Source organism: Corvus brachyrhynchos, unplaced genomic scaffold, assembly GCF_000691975.1.
Source record: "Corvus brachyrhynchos isolate BGI_N302 unplaced genomic scaffold, ASM69197v1 scaffold33, whole genome shotgun sequence".
NCBI lineage: Eukaryota > Metazoa > Chordata > Aves > Passeriformes > Corvidae > Corvus > Corvus brachyrhynchos.
Window position 1 is genome coordinate 669,404 of NW_008237254.1, and position 2,382 is coordinate 671,785.

Consider the following 2,382-nt stretch of genomic DNA (forward strand, 5'->3'; position numbering starts at 1 on the left):
AAAAACCAAACCCAAAAAAACCCCGTTCCGTATAAGTGTTGCAAAAAGGGAAAGGTTGCAAAATGTACCAGATATAGTACTTTCCCACTTTAGGCAACATGACCTGCCCACAACAAAAACTATGGACGTTTGCAGATGCTATCCTTTTGAAATACTATTCTCTCAGAAAGTTTCCATGTGCAGGAGTTCCCAGTCATTAAACACATTGATTCAATTGCAGACATGAACCATGAGAATTTGTCAAAGGCATAAGAAAGTCTGAGTTTGTTTGCATTTAGTATAAATTGTTTGACTCCTCTGCACAAGAATAACTGGGAGAGAGTCTGGGGATCAATTAGCTGTCACCACTGGTGATCATCTCTGGGCAGTATGAGTTAGTCCTGAAAAGTCCTTCCCCCTTTAAGAGTCCAAGACATTTTAGGGTCAAGAGAAAGAGGATTGAAACTGGAGACATCAGCAGTGACTTTGGTTTCACAGTGAAAGCCAGGGCATTGTCTTGAATTCCCAACTGTCTGTTCTTAGAGAGAAGCACACATTTTCCAGTATTCATATAGCAGCACAGAAACTACATGGAGACTTTCTTCTGTAAAAAGAAAACAAGTAAGTTAGACAAGAGAATATGTTTCTAATTATTCAAATAGATAAATTGAAAATGGAAAATCAGCTGTTATTGCTGCTTCTGTGGCGTCTTGAGGGGACAGTGTATGGTGGCTAGAGCTGGAGGACCATGGACTTCCTGGGCCTTCTCCACTCTCCTCCTTGGCCACCTCAGGGTCCCTCCAAGGTGCTGTCCCCCCCCACAGCCAGCAGTGATCTTCCCAAGCCCACAGGAGCACAGAAAGCTGCTCTCCAGTGAAGCATTCCTCTGCTGGTCACTGACGATCTGAAGCCCTGAAATTAATTATAGTTTCAGGCTATAGTCCAGAATGTTGTTTCCTCAAGTGGGTATCAAAATATATCCCAGTTAACAGCTTCATGAGAGGTCTAAGGATATGCATAAACCAGCTGGCACACCAGTCTGTTTCAGAAAGAATATAGTAGAGTCTTCTTTTTGTGTTTCCATTTTTTGATTTTCTTTCATATCCTCCTAATTATAATAAAGTAGGACATGCCATTTGAAACAACATCCTGATTTTTGCTAGAGTGCCTCCATACTTGTGTAGTAAGAGTAACTCATGAAATTGCTAAATTATTATACTGCTAATAAGACATGAAAACTGCTCTTGCTCTGCCAGATCAGCTACGTTTCTTGTTATCTTCATCTAGTTGTAACTCTACCAACTGGTGGTTTTGTTTTATCACCACAGGAAGGTGACAGAACGGAAGGGAAAAAGAGAAGCTAGTGGAGCTCAGTATATGTTCAGATGAAGCCAACAACATTTTTAACGAAACTGGGGAGGAGGGTAGCATTGTGGTGTCCAGTGTAGGTCTAATCTGGAAATTAAATAGGGAATTTAATAATCGAGGAAATTAAATTGCATTGAATTTTTGAGAATTTGTACCATGCTAGTAGAACACATATTTTAGGAGAAAGCTACAGGGACAGGAAGAGAGAGATAGAGAATAAAATATAGTGTATTTTTGCACTGTTTATGTCCCCAAAAGCAATTTACAGAGAAATGCAGCAGATTTAACCAGCTTTTATAAACTGCTTTACTCTGAGACAATATCTAAAGCCATTATAGAAGTTTCAGTTCTTCCCATTTAAGACTTGATACAAAACCTACCAGAAAATGGCAAAATATAAGTGGTTTCTAGGAGAGTATCTAGAGTGCTCAGATAAAAAATGGTAAAAGACTGTGAGGTGAATAATCTATTTGCCTAGTCCAGAGAAGCTCATCAAATGGGCAAGTATGACCAGCACTTTTATGTGTGTATTGCAGTCAAACGTACTTGATAAAGTTCTTTTATATGTTATTCTCCATAGTGTACCACTTGTTTCCCCAACTTCACATGAAATCACTTCTGAAGGATAAAATGTACAGAAATACTACAGAGAAGTTTGTTTTCCACAAAGAATTGAATGAAACAAGCTTGTTCAATCTAAAAAGTTGAAGTGCTTCATGAAATACGTAACCATAAGGAAAAAGACAAAATGCAACAAAAGATTTCAGAACAAATGAACAAACTGACAATTAATTTTCTCTTTGGCTTTAGAAGGCTTTTAATCTTCAGTAGAGGTGAGTTTTTGGAACAAACTAGTAATGGATTTGCTGAATTCTAAAATTCCAGATGGAGCTTGATCAAGTTATGACTAGGATAAAGACAGGAGAACTGATTAACTAGGAAGTCCTTTTCTGATCCTAAGTTTAAAGGAGGAATGGGAAGCTATATTCTAGGGGCAAAATAAGTTTTATAAGTTTCTGTTTATTACAGAAGAAT